General features: G+C 50.4%; 1 protein-coding gene across 8 annotated transcripts in view; it reads right to left on the bottom strand.

Moving 5' to 3' along the window:
• The window catches only part of Armc9 (armadillo repeat containing 9), a 127,885-nt gene extending 123,544 nt beyond the window's left edge, over window positions 1-4,341 (bottom strand). For all 8 annotated transcript variants that reach the window (XR_012447400.1, XR_012447401.1, XM_020156260.2 and 5 more), the window contains exon 1: window positions 4,248-4,341. The gene's annotated coding sequence lies outside the window, so the exon portion shown is untranslated. The remainder of the gene's footprint in view (window positions 1-4,247) is intronic.
• Window positions 4,342-13,460: the final 9,119 nt, after the last annotated feature.

The following is a 13,460-nucleotide window of genomic DNA, read 5'->3' as shown; positions in this document are numbered from 1 at the left end:
TCTGGCACTGAGATGGCCTGTTAGCTGACTTTCAATCACAGAGATAAGCCTGGGTTATCCAGGTGGGCCTCAGACAATCACAGTGGGGAAAAGGGAGATACAAAGGCCAGGGTCAGCGCGATAGGATGTGAGAAGACTCAGCCAGACCCTGCAGGCTTTGAAGGTGGAAGAAGGGTCACAGGCCACAGAGGGAAGGCAGCTTCCAGAGGCGGGAAAAGGCTGGGAGCTGCCCTTCAGAGCATCCAGGAAGGAACACGGAAGGAACACCTGGATTTTAGCAGATGCATCAGAGTCCCCCCTTCCCCAGGCAGAAGTCAGATAGAGTCCTGTGTGTGGCTATCTACATGAAAGGCCCACTGCAGACTTTGGACTTCAGAACTGCAAGATACTGAACTTGCACTGCTTCAAGCCAGGACGGTCATGGGGATTTATCGAAGCCCCAGTAGGAAATAGAACTGCCAATGGCAAAAAAGTACTTCTTTCTACTGTTCCTGCTGCCCAGACCCCAGGTGCACCCACAGCAGCAGTGCTCTTGGCCCTCCTCCTGGGGACCTCTCTAGGCTGGTTGTCGTAACTCCAGGGGAGTTAAAATGCTGGGCTCTAACAGTGAACTGCACACCATTCACTGGCAAAATCACTGAAATGCAGAGTCTTCCTCTGTAAGGTAAAGCAGATTTGACCAGGTCTCTTGCAATTCTAAGAATGCATGAGTCTAGAACCTTACACTTTCCTTCCTGCCAGTGGATTTGATTGAGTGATCTGAACACAGATCAGATTGATGCTGTCTCACTGTCACTGTCTTGGAGTCTCATCTCTCTCAAGGCGAGGTAACAGCATCTCCCCTCCTCCACTTCAATCCAATGTCTACCCTATGGAGCAATGGCCCTCCCCACCTGCTTAGGACCACCCGGAGTTCTCGGACCCTCCAAGTGAAGGTGGACTCCTTAGGCCCAGCTCAGATTTCTCCACTGCTTGGCCTCCTACCCTCCTTCCTTTGTTCTGCAGACCTGAGCCACCACACAGATCCAGAGGTCAGGGAAACTCACTGGACACCCACAGCACATGCCTGACCCCCAAAGACTTGCATGTACTATCCCCTCTTCACTGCTACCTTCCTGCAAATATCACCATCTTACTCAGGTCTCTGCTTAACTGGCACCTCCCCAGAGACTTGCCTGGTACTCTGTATTGCTGTATTTTTCACAGCAGCCCTGGCCACTGGCTGATTTCACATTCACACACCTGTAGCAGAACCCCATCAGAGATCAAATCAAGTGTTCGGTGTGACTACAAGCAAGATGTCTATTAGACAACCAAGAGGAGGTGCCGGTAAGGTGGGTGGACATCCGAGTCTGGAGCCAGAGGGAGAAGCAAGAGACAGGGATGGGGAGAGATGGGTGCTGGGCAAAGAAAGGGATGAATTCAGAGATGGGAGGAAAACAAGAACCAATGTCATTGGCTGAGAGTAAGAAGTAGGTTGAAAGTTTGAAGAGAAAGGAAGATGGGTACCAAACTGATGATGGCAATGTGGCAGGATTCTAGTACTGTGAGGCCATGGAGGCTACATGGACTAGAATCTAAGATGACACAGTCTGCAGTCTCTTGATTTCTTCCTGTTCTTTCTCTCTCTCTCTCTCTCTCTCTCTCTCTCTCTCTCTTTCAACTGGTTGTGTTCAATTTGGCTTTGTGCTTGCTAGACAGGTATTCTACCATTTGAACCATGCTCTGAGTCCCTTTTGCTCTTTTTTTTTTGAAGATGGGGGTTTGAGCTGGCCTTGAACCGGGATCTTCTGCATCTCAACCTCCCAAGTAGGAGCCACCATACCAGGCTGGTCTGGTTATTTTTGACATGGGTCTTTCTTGATGCCCAGGCCAGTCTCCTGTTCATGCTTCTCCTCCCATTCATGCTTCCTGCACAGCTGAGATGACAAGTGCACACCACCACTTCCAGCTTTTATTGGTTGAGGTAAGGTCTTGCAATTTTTTTTGCCCGGGCTGGCCTCCAACTGAGAGCTTCCTGATCTCTTGCTCCTGTAGCTGGGATTATAAACTTGAGCCACCACACTCGGCTTCTCCTGGCACTTTCACAGCTGTGTTAGGTTAACCAGGTGAGGGTTTTCTCACTGTACAACAGTGATGGGATTTGGAAGGTAAGCTAGGTAAGCATGAGGGAGGGGAGCCAATAAGGGGACTGTACACAGTGAAAAGGTGACAGGGTCAAAGCCCTGCAACAGGGGGCACACTGAAGTGACTTGGAAGACAGAAGGTAGAGGACAGAGTGGGAGGAGTGCTTGAAGAGAAGCTTTGGAGGCGGCACGGTAATAAAAAGCTCAGGACCACAGAATGGGTGGGCAGGAGGATGGAGGGGAAGATAATGGAAAGCAAGGATGGGGAAGTGGCCAGGATGGTGAAATCGCTGCGAGGGGACCAGGAGCCTTGCCCCACAGGTGACTGCAAGGAGGGGTGGTGAGTGCCCGGCATGAACTTCAGAGGACTTCTGGCTGTGGAGAAGGGCTGGTGACCCAAAGCAGCAGTGAGAAGCAGGTTCCTCCAGGCCTGCCAGATCCCCACGTGGGAGAAGCCCAGAGCTACTGTTTGAGGCCCAGCACCTCTCCAACCTTCCTCTGAAAAACCACCCCCCACCCTTTCCCTCCGGCTCCTATCCACCTCTCTCTGTCAGACCCTGTCATGAGTGACCACCAGTCATTCCCCACACAACTCACTCTCTGTATGATGGGTGCCCATGCTCATGGGCAAACTAGACTCAACCATTCTTTGTGCAGACTTGATCTGCAATTAGTCTTCTATGAACTGCCCCTCCCTTCCTTCCCTGTCAAGGCAATGCTTTCTCCTCAGGGGTACTTCTGCAACATACACCTACTTCCACTGTTATAATTACAACCCTGTTTACAAAGGCAGAGCTGCATTTGTGTATTCCCAGAACCTAGCAGAGTGCCTGGGCAGCAAAACAGGTAGCTAGACATTGTCAAATGAATGAAGCCCAAGAAGAGGGAAGGGCATTTTTTAAGCCCCTGGGATAACAATATTTATTTTTTAAGAACTTGAACCCTTTCCAACCTCAGGGCCTTTGCACATATTGTTCTGTCTGCCTGGAACACTTTTCCCCTTTCTTCACTTGGCTAACCCCTATGCTTATTAAATGTCACTTTCTTTTTTCTTTTTGTGATGCTGGAGACCCAACCCAGCACCTTGTGCATGCTAGGCTTTACCACTGACCTACATTCCCAAAATGTCACTTCTTTAGAGAAGCCCTCCATGCCTAGTTTGAATAAGATTCCATCATGATCAACTGTCAGTGAACATGGCCCACTGCTGGGTATTTCTCTGACATTGTTAGAAATCACAGAATTGCATCTGAAGCTTTCTGTAATAAAAGGTGTGGTTTATTGAGGGTTCATGATATGCCAAGTCTGTGCAAAATGTTTCACTTTACTCTGCACAGGTGAGGCAACTGAGGTTCAGGGAGGCTGACACACTCCCATGGCCACAGCTCCTAGGCAGGAATTTAAATCCATGCGGACATTAACCACATCAAGTTTGGACCATCTGAATCAGAATCAGGAGGAAAGAGTGTGCAGTTGAAGACTCCTATCTCCAGACTTGTCTTACAGAGCACCAAGGAAGGCACGGTGCCCAGAAATCAGCTTTTTAAATGAGCTCTCTAGATGTCTACGCACACTCAGGTTTGAGAACAGGGGCTCTGCGACATGCAGAAAGCAGGGAAAATTTCAGGCACACTTCCAGTGGAGATGGCAGCTTCTGAATTTCCACGTGAGAGAGATTTAGGGCCTAGGAGCTGGCTGGTAAGAGGACGACGGGTTCGTACAGCAAGCATCTTGTTTCTCCTCAGATTAGGTGAAGTCTGGGCGTGACCTGGGTGCCCGGTCACGGGGGTAACTGATGGGGCGGGGGTGTCTAAAAGTCCCAAGTCACCCGCCTGAGCCACCACTACTCCGTGGACGACTTGGGGGCCCCTCCAAGTTTGGTCCACGGCAGCAAAGCTCAGGCCTGCTTGCGGGAAGCCGCAGGGACTCTCCTTGGGATGTCCCGGCAAGCCCTGCAGGATTCGAGCCCTGAACCTCAGGCTTGAAACGGGGCGTCAACGTGGGGCTTCCTCGGGGTCAGGGATCAGCAGAACCTCGGCCCTCCGGACCCACAGCGGCTCCGTCCCGCAGGGGGACAACGGGCTCGGGGTGTCCCGGCCGCGTCATGGGGGAAGCGCTTACCTGCTGCTCCGCGGCGGACAACTTGCTCATCCGGCCCGGCCGACCCTTCTCCCGCCGTCACCTAGGCAACCGCCGCCTCCGTCACGTGGGGCGGCGCAGCCAATCGCGGAGGGCGCAGCCAGCGCGGAGCAGCCTGGGAGGAAAGGGGCTCCCCGAAACTGGCTAACGGCGGAAGTGAGCACTCACCGCCCGGTGGCGTGCCCCGGACCGCACGCTGGGACTGAGCATCTCTGGTCCTCCTCTCGGTGACTGCCATTCATTCATTCATTTCTGCAAACGTTACGCCCGGCGCCGTGCCGGGCCGTTGGGCCTCTGGGGACATGGGCCCAACCCCTAACCTCAGGATGCTCCTCGTCTCACAGAAGACAAAACCGGTCACGACGCCGGGTGCGGTAGTTCGGTTTATAATCCCAGCTACTCTGGGAGGTGTGGACGGGGAGGATCCCGGTACCAGACCAGCTTGGGCAAAAAATTCTTGAGACCCCATCTCAACCAGTAGCTGGACATGTTGGCATGTGCCTGTCATCCGGCTGTGTGGGAGGGGTACACAGAAAGATCAAGGAGGCCCAGGTCGCCAGGAAATAAACATGAGACTCCCATTGCAAAAACAAAGCAAAAAGGGCCTGGGGCGCGCTCAAGTGGTAGAGCGCCCGCCTAGCAAGCGCAAGGTCCTGAGTTCAAACTCCCGTCCCCCCCCAAAAGGCAACAACAACAAATAAACCTCCACAACTGGTCACTAGAGTACCGCAGCAACAGCTTCCAGGAATTTTTTAAGACCCTTATTTTTTTCCATGTGACTTTTTGGTTTTGGATTTTTTTTTTTCTTCTTCTTTTTGGGTACTAGGATTTGCTAGATAGTCGCTCTACCTCTGAATCATGCCTCCAGCCTCGAAATTTGGGTTTTTAAAAAACAAAATAGAAACACAGGTCTGACTTTTTGAACTGAAATTCAGCAGCACTCAGCTCCTGCAAATGGCTTAACTCTGCCTGGAGGCAGGGAAGATTGCTCTAGAAGGAAAAAAATCCCTCGCCTCCCTTCCTTTCCCCTCCAGGTGTTAAGGCAGTGCAGTGGGAAATCTCCTTGCCTCCATCTGCAGGCCTCCTAGAGGCTGGAGACTACCAACAGCAGAGACAGGCAAGAGGGCATGGAGAAGGGAGGTAACCTTGCCTTTGAAGAAGCCCTAAGGACTGGGACCATCATCTCCTGCGTTCCCTGTTCTGCTAGTGTTTTGATGAGAGCTGGGGTTGTCTTCAAGGCTGTATCTAGCAGGAAGAAAGTCCTATGTTCTATCCAGGTAATATGGTTTGAAATTATACTTTTGGATATAATATCAGTTGATACTTATTGTCAGTACAACTGTGTGCTAAGGGTTACCAGACAAAATACAGGACAAGTTTAAATTTAAATTTCAGCTGGGTGTGGTGATAATGCCTCTAATCCCAGCATTCAGAAGGCTGAGGCAGGAAGATCATCAGCTGAAGGTCATTCTGTGGGCTACACAGCAAGACCCTGTCTCAAAAAAAAAATTAGATATCTTTTGACGTAAGTTTATCCCAAATATTGCCTTATTTTATTGTGCATATTATACTGCTTTTCATTTTTATCTACTGAATATGCAATTCTATGTGTGCCCAGCATCATACTAAGCAAATTATATGTGTGTTGTATATATCTCTCTATATCATTTTTTAGCAGTACTGGGATTTGAACTCAGGGCCTCATGCTTGAAAAGCAGGTTCTCTACCACTTGAGTCACTCCACCAGCCCACATAAATTGTTTCATGTAATTCTCACCTCATATCTGTGGGATGGAGAATAGCTTCAGGATTTTACAGATTGACAAGTGTTATGTGTTGTACTTCACCTGCACCCTGTGCTCCTGCAACACAGCCACGGTTAACAAATCCCACCCTTCTGAGTTTTGGGAAGCATCTGAAGATCGTCACTCTTTCTCACAAATCCCAGAAGGCTCACAGACAACAAACCCCTTGTTTTCCTATGGCAAGGACAAATACAGACCTTTGTCTTTCTGTCTGAACCTGCTGACAAGGCCAGCCACAGACTTTTTAATTTTTTTGGTGGTACTGGGGTTTGAACTCAGGGCCTCATCCTTGCTAGGCAGGCACTTTACCACTTGAGCCACTCCGGCAGCCCTTTAATTTTTAATTTTTGTTTATTTAGTTTTGCAGTTCTGGGGATCAAACCCAGGGCCTCATGCATGCTGAACACGTGCTCTACCACTGAGCTGCATCCCAGCCCAGCCCAGACCTTTCAACTTCCTGTTCTTTGTCTCACTGTTGATTAGCTGAGATTTGAACTGTTTGTAAAATCTCTGCCCCCTCCAAAAAAATTTGGTCAGAGATAAGAATTTCCTGTTGAGCCAGTTGCCTGAGCCTTCCACTAATTGCTAAGGCCACCTGTAACCAGTCCACCCCTCCCTGCTCAACTCTAAGGTGAGACACTCTGCTGCTCTCCTCATAGCAATAGCCTGAGTGAAGTCAATCTTCCTAATTGTCCAGCTTTTGTCTTTGACAGAATGAACATCATGAAGCACAGAGAGGTTAAGAAATTCCTCAAAGTTCACCATGCTGGGGAAACCAGGACTAAACACAGACTTTTGTGCCTGTGAGCCCAGTGCTCTTGCTTTGATTTCCCTTGTGAGCTCATTTGTCTGACGTCAGGATTATGATAACTGCAGTGGCTATTATCTTTATGTGCCCAGTACTCCTCCCCCTTTTGGTAACACTGTGGATTCAGCTTGACATGACTGCAGCCATCTCGAATCATAACTGCCATGATTGCCCCTGAGTAACCTGCTTGGTTTTCCCTGCGTACTATAAATAGACAAAAACATGAGAGTGGTATGTGGAGCTTTAGGACTGGACCTTGATGCCAGGAATGTGCCTGACTTTGATATTAGCCTGAGATAAACCAGGTACATTCTGACTTGGATGGAGTCACTTTTGTCCTGACCACTTTATAAGTCCCCATCTTCTAACCCAAATTGTAGAAATCTACCTGGTCTTGCTGCCACCCAGAGCCATGCTTCTGTCAGAACTAAAGACATTCTTATCACCTAGGAAATCCCAAGGGATCAGGAGATCTGTACTAGGAAAAGGGAGGTGGTCAGAGGCCAAATATATTTTATTATATCAATGAAAAGTGGTTTCAGTAATGGGGGATTCTTTCTTCTAACAAATCCGATTTCTTTCTTTTGGTGGTGCTGGGGTTTGAAGTCAGGGCCCTGCACTAGTTATTCAGGTACCCTGTCACTTGAGTCACACGCCCAGCCCTTTTGCTTCAGTTGTTTTTGGGTAGGTCTTGCATTTACGCCCTGGCTAGCCTGGACCGTGATCCCCTACTTATGCCTCCCATGTAACTGGGAGGATAGGTGCACAGCACCGTGCCCACCTTTTATTGGCTGAGATGGCGTCTCAAGAACCTTTTTGCCTGGGGTTACCTCAAACTGTAGTCCTCCCGGACTCCACCTATTATGGTGCGAGTCCCTGTACCTGGCTCAATGGTAGCTTCTTACAGCAGTTCCAATTGTCAAGGATCTAGGTTAGTTTTGGAATTGAATAATCTTTGTGAGTGTGGATTATGCTGGAACAAGTAGCTATAGCTTGATACAGTTAATAAACATTTAAACTGCCATACTTCCTTAGTTAGAATTTCATTTAAGATTTCCTTCAAATCCTGGAACACTTATGTGATGCTTCACACAAGCATTAAGTTGGAAAATTTTCTAAACCAAATTCAGTATATTTAACCTGTTTGATAGGTCTATGTGTGAGTACAAAGAGTGTTTGTGTCACAACAGGCACAAAGTCCGGTCTGAAGTTGTATGTTGTAGGGATTCAGAGCAGCACACTGAGCCAAGTGGGCCCACCTCCCCATTCTTACGACCTGACAAAACACTCATCTGCCTCATGAGTTCTTGTTTGGCCTCCCCGGTTTTCCCAAAACAGGACACATACTGTCAGTGGGCCCATGATGGCTTTCTAAAATATTTAATTATAAAATTTTCAAATATATGCATAAGTAGAGAATAGTTGAAGGAATCTCCATAAACCCATCACTCAGATTCCAGGATTATCAAGATATTGCTGCTGGGAAAACTTCACCTTAAATTAACTCTTTTGATATGTAGACCACTTTAGCCAACGTCTTCAGTGTGCACTTGGACATCAAAGAGACTGGCTGAGCTCCTTATGCGGTGAGGAGGGGACACATCTGAGTCTTCTGCAGCAGAAAGACCTCTGTGGGCCCCAGCCCTGAGCACTTCGGGATGGGAGCCATGCTTCTCTGTGGCATGCTACACAGCCCATGAATTCATCTTTGCAGCTATAGCAGGCAACTGCCTGGCTGCTGTCTCCACTGGAGGGCAAAGAACTGAGACCACACGCAGAGAGAGAGAGAGAGAGAGAGTGCTGGTAATTGTCACCCCCTGAGTGAGATGAAAGGTGAAGCCACTTAGATTAAGCCCAGTAAGCCTGACTGGCCCTGAAACCAGCAGCGGGTTGGGTTGTCTGAGCTCCTGCAGAGGGAGTCCAGACCAAGAAAGAGCCCATCTCTGGGCAAACTCAGGCCTGGATCCCATCATTGGGATGGAGGAGGAACCCACTGAAATCCCTGGCATCAATCTAGAGATGAATTACAGTAAGACACTGCTTAGGCTAAAAATATTTCCTTCCAGGAAATTTAGGTTTGGGTCACCGCTCAGGCTCATGATGTGATCGGGTGTGGTGGTGTGCAACTGAGATCCCAGCACTTGGGAGGCTGAGGCAGGAGGGTCACAAGTCCAGGTCAGCCTGGGCTTCATAGCAAGACTGTCTCCCAACACAATGAAAACAAAAAACGAACTCATGACGTATGGGGGAATCCAGTCCATCTGAATGTGGGAACAGGGGTCTTGATGTCTCCCAAGGACTACTTCTCCCACACCACTTCCCAAAGCTGTTTATTTCACGATGCTGAGGTGTCTTGAAGGAGAGCACTGGCGGGGAATATACCTAGCCCCAGACAGCTGTTGGTAAGAATGAAACGGGACATCTGAACGTGGGGACACCAGAGGATACTTTTGGGAATGTCCTTCTTGCTGTGTCCCAGGGGTGAGTCACATCACAGCCCTATTAGTTCTGTGGCCTGGATGAGGCTGGGAAAAGGACATAGTCCTTGAAGGGGACTTCTGGAAGAGCAAACCTGGCTTCCAGGATGGTTTCAAAGCCAGCACACTCCAAGAGATTGTGGGGCTCTCATTACACTTGATTTTAGTGAGGACTATTGCTCATTTGTAAGTAAGTTTAAAAATATGAAGAAAAAGCTGAGTGCCAGTAGCTCATGCCTGTAATCCTAGCTACTTGGGAGGCTAAGATCAGGAGGATTGAAGAGGCCAGCCCTTGCAAATAGTTCACAAGATCCCATCTCCAAAATAACCAGAGCAAAATGGGCTGAAGGCAAGATGTAGAGTGCCTGCTTTGCAAGCATGAAGCCCCAAGTTCAAACTCCAGTCCCACAAAAAATTAAAAAAAAAAAAAAAGAATAAAAAAAATATACATTGCAGGGCATGTTGTGAACCTAGAAGAAGGCTCACTGCTTGGAGCTGGAAGAAGGCTCACTGCTTGGAGCTGGAAGAGTGAATGTGAAATGGACCATATCTGGGTAATTTCCTGGCAGACGGCAAGACATGGCACACACAAACCATCTTCAGTTATATGGCTGTCCCTCTCTTTTGGGAGGCTGCCACAGAGGAATTCCTGTAAGCCATCAAGCATTTCCTGGCCTCCTTCTCGTCTTAGCCTGAACAGGAGCCCTACCTGCCCCAATCCTTCTTCATTAAGATGACTGCTTTCACAGGGAGACCTACAGGTGGCCTGTGTGAGACGAGATGGTAACCAGGCTACTAAATAAATAGCTGATTAATTATTTTTAGGTTTTTTTTTTTGATGGGACTGGGGTTTGAAGTCAGGAATTCACACTTCAAGGCAGGTAGGTGCTCTACCACTTGAACCACTCCTCCAGTCCCTTTTGCTCTGCTTATTTTGGAGATGGGGTCTGGAGAGCTATTTGCCCCTTATGCATGATCCGCCCCATCTCAGCCTCCCAAGTAGGTAGAACTTATAGGCTTGAGCCATCCATGCCTGGCAATAGTTGATTCATATTTACAAATAAAACAGAAGATACACATAAGTAGTAATGCTCCCTTTTAACTCTTGTCTCCACTTATACAGACTGTCCCAAGAGCTGGACTGTACCTGAGGTCAAGAGTCTCTAGGACGATGTGGTGGCTGGGGATCAATCTCTCAGTGTGAGCACTGGGCCACGTAGTGGGGTGCAGCGCCCAGGCCTGGCCAGGCGCCAGCGCTCCTCCACTGCCTCCTGACCCCGGGGGATTTTTACCCAGCGACCCCGCAGTTGTGGTGTCATTGCAGTGGCCTCTGGCCTGGGCAGGATGGACCTTGCTCCGGGGGTCTTAGGCAGAGTCTTGGGGAGCAGCTATCTAACCCCAACTGGCCAGGTGCCCCACCTTCCCCAGTCTCTCACTTCCAGGAACCGGGACTTGGGCTCTGCCAGTTTTTGGCGGGCAGCACACAGGAGGTTCCAGAAATAACACTTTCCGTCCAGAGGAAGGCTTTCCTGTCATCCCCACACCCCACCACCCCCGCATCCCCCAGTGGACCCGTGTGGCCTCCGCCTGTCCAGCAGCCTCCCTGCCGCAGGCTCTGTCCAGTCCAGGCCCTTTTCCTTCCAAAGGCCTGACCTGGGCAGGGGAGCGTCTTAGGAAGGGGTCCTTCCCCTCCTGTGACAGAAACCTGTCTCAAAACAGCTGAAGTCAAAGGGAGCTTCTTGGGTCCCATCACTGGGAAGTCACAGGCCTGAGGCAGAGGACCAGAGAGGACCCACCAGGGCCAGGTCCTCCAGGTGTCTGGCGTGGGGGGGGGGTCTTCAGGATCTGGTTTCAGCCCTCATCCTGGGTGGCTGCCCTGCCCTTGACTTTCTAAAATCACTGTGGTTTTTTGGGCAAGGCTCCCTTTTCCCTTGAGTGGTTCACAGAGATCACCACCCTAGCATGGGGACCTCCACAGTCTCCCAGGCAGGGAGCCTCTCCTTTCCAGGTCTCCCTGACTGTACCTGAGGCCTATTACCAAGCAAAGAGGAGGAGAGCAAGACAAGGGTCTAAACTTCCAACCCTGCAGCCTGCCCTTCCTCTCACTGGCCACCTGCCTCTCACTGCTGGTGGGTACGGGCGGGGAGAGGGGCGGGGAGAGGGGCGGAGGCAGCATTGCCCTCTGACTGCCCCATGGATCTTGGCCCCCATGGATCTTGGCCCCATGGAAAGGGGTCCCAGGCCCTGGAGGGTGCTGAAGCACCGATGTCTGGTGTGGCAGCTGCTTGCCCAGGCCGGGAGGTTTCTAGGAAATAATCACCCATCCCAGGTGTCTTGAGTAGGGCTGAGAAGTTGTACAATATGAGGCCTGTCCACCCCTAAGCAAATGCAGCCTGTGTGAGGGACTGGAGCAGTCCTGACGGAGGCTAGCCTGAGGGTCCGGGCACAGCCAGCAGGGTGACTCTGGGACATGGGTGTGAGGTGAAGGGGCAGCAGTATTAAAAACAGCACACTTTGAGGCCCAGGCAGCTGCTCTCTGGCCATTCGAGTCAGCAGTCAAGACTAACTAACAGATCAAGATTGTGTCCCCACTTTGCCATCCAGTTCTTAGGGTACAGCAGGTTCCCGCTCTGAGGAGGCACTCCAAGGAGCAGAGTCCCATTTTGGAGCCCAAAATCTGTGGGATTTTGCAGGCCTCTGCAGCTGGAGGCCTGGAGTCACTGGGACCCCGCATGAGGAAGAAGTGAGAGGAGAGAGAGAGAGAGAGAGAGTGAGTCAGTTTGTGGGGCCTGTGTGGGGGGAGCCTGGACCCCTACTGTTAAGGAAGCCTTCCCTCCTGCTCCTTGGAACTCCAGGGCTGCTGAAATGTGAGCCACTTGGCACATCCTCTGTTCTTAGCCATCAGCTAAAATTGCTGGCTGGGCCATGAGTGGTGAAACCCAGCCAACCAAGCGGGGCAGGGAAGGTGATGAGGTCCGAGTGGTATCAAGATGACAGAAACTTCTTCCCAGATTTCCTCTTAGAAAGAACACTGGGTTCATTTGGAAGCAATACCTAGATACATCCTTTGGGGACGAGGTGGGAAGAGGAGCAAGGTTTCAGAACCCTGCCTTCCAAGGAGGTGGGAGCCAGCCTGGAAGGGCTTCACCACAGCGGGATGGGGAAGCCCCAGATCATCTAGTTAGATGGGGACATTGGCTAACCCACTGCTGCATCCAGGGTTTCCAAGAAAAGCAGTGCATTATGGTAGCCCAGCTCCTGCAACATCAAGGTCTTGGTCTGAGCCCCACAGCCCCTCACATTTAAGCTGACCTGGCCTTAGACTGGCCGGGTCACAGGCCAGGCCCACTGTGGCCTCACAGCTGGCCAGGCAAGGCTTTTCACCATCTTCACCAACGGTACCAAACCCAGAATACAGGTCTGGGGAGGGAGCCAAGATGAGGGATAGTTCTCCTCTTCCCCCTCCCCCATCCTGGCCCCAAGAGCCCTTGGAGCTCTCATTTGTTCTGATTCTTGTTTTCTAGAACCATCTGTCACATGGGAATGTGATACACCTATCCGGAGGGAATAGGCACAGAATTTTCCTTACTTGCACTTGAACATCTCTATTTCCCAGGATGGGACCTGCAGCCTGCCTCCAACTGGGGCTTTCTGGGGTGGGATTTAGTGGAGCCCAAGCCCTGAGAGGGGGACTCTCCTGGGAGGCCTCTCAGCTCCCAGCCCTCCCACTCGGCTCCAGGAAGCTGTGAGCGCTGCCAGCCAGGGGAACCCATTCATTTTCTCTGCCTGCTCAGCCCTCACATGGCCTTATAGGGTAGAGGTTGAGAAGATGAAGAGAGGCCAAGCCCGCTGGGAAGAACAGGCAGGGAGCCTCAGAGGGGCTCCTCATTGAGAGAGATGACATGAGCTATGAGTCTCCACCCACCCAGTCTCCCTCTTTAAACATGTTTTGTAGTATCCTCATTCCTATCCTAAAATGAAGTTCCCAGATAATGTAACCTATTTGCCCATGATTTAAAAATAATCAAGTTAGGTATGGTGGTATGCACCTGTAGTCTCAGCCCTTGGGAGCATGAAGTAGGAAGATAACTTGAGCCCAGGAGTT

The sequence above is a fragment of the Castor canadensis genome, chromosome 4 (genome assembly GCF_047511655.1).
Source record: "Castor canadensis chromosome 4, mCasCan1.hap1v2, whole genome shotgun sequence".
Taxonomy (NCBI): domain Eukaryota; kingdom Metazoa; phylum Chordata; class Mammalia; order Rodentia; family Castoridae; genus Castor; species Castor canadensis.
Note: the sequence above shows the minus strand (reverse complement) of the source record. Positions and strands in the feature narration are given on the sequence as shown.